This window comes from Brassica oleracea, unplaced genomic scaffold (assembly GCF_000695525.1).
Source record: "Brassica oleracea var. oleracea cultivar TO1000 unplaced genomic scaffold, BOL UnpScaffold00861, whole genome shotgun sequence".
Lineage (NCBI taxonomy): Eukaryota > Viridiplantae > Streptophyta > Magnoliopsida > Brassicales > Brassicaceae > Brassica > Brassica oleracea.
This window is the reverse complement of record NW_013617485.1, coordinates 7,978-8,739: the sequence shown is the minus strand read 5'-3', so window position 1 is coordinate 8,739 and position 762 is coordinate 7,978.

Genomic DNA, 762 nt, shown 5'->3' with positions numbered 1-762 from the left:
GCTAAAATGCGTCCTCTTCAAATGTGAATGGTTCGATCCTGTTGTGAACCTAGGGATTCGGTAAATCAAATTTGGTGTTGTGGATGTAAATTTTAGGAGAAGATACAACAAATTTGAACCTTTCATTTTAGCTTCACAAGCCGAGCAAGTTAGCTTCCTTCCTTATCCTCGGCTTCGAACTTCCGGGATAAACTGGTTAGCTGCTATCAAAATTACACCTCGTGGACGCATTGCCGCTGGAGAAGAACCGCCCTTAAAAGAAGAAGACTCTATTAATGAAGTTGAGGTACCAGAACAACCAACTGATGAAATCCTTTTGATCGACCCGCAAAACTTTCAATATGAAGATATTCCCGAAGATGCGACAGATGAAGCACGTGAAGACGAGTTCGAGAGAAGCGACGATGATGATTGTAATGATAGTGATGAGAACGAAAATGATTTAGAGTGATTTAATATTGATGAGAACAAAAACGATTTAGAGTGATGTAATATATGTAACAAATGTTGTATTTCTCTATTGTAACGTATGTTTAAAGAAATATTGTTTTTACCATCTTAATGTATGTGTAACAAATGTTGTTTTATATAATAAGTATTTCTTTAGTTTATAAAAATTTATTTGGAGTTTTAGTGTTTTAGAGTTTAAGTTGGAGAAAGAGCAAGAAAAAGTAGAGAAGAAGATATGACGTTAGATGATATGTGACTTTGGGGTTTAGGGATTTCATTCTCGGTGTTTAGGGTTAAGCGTTGTAAAATCGT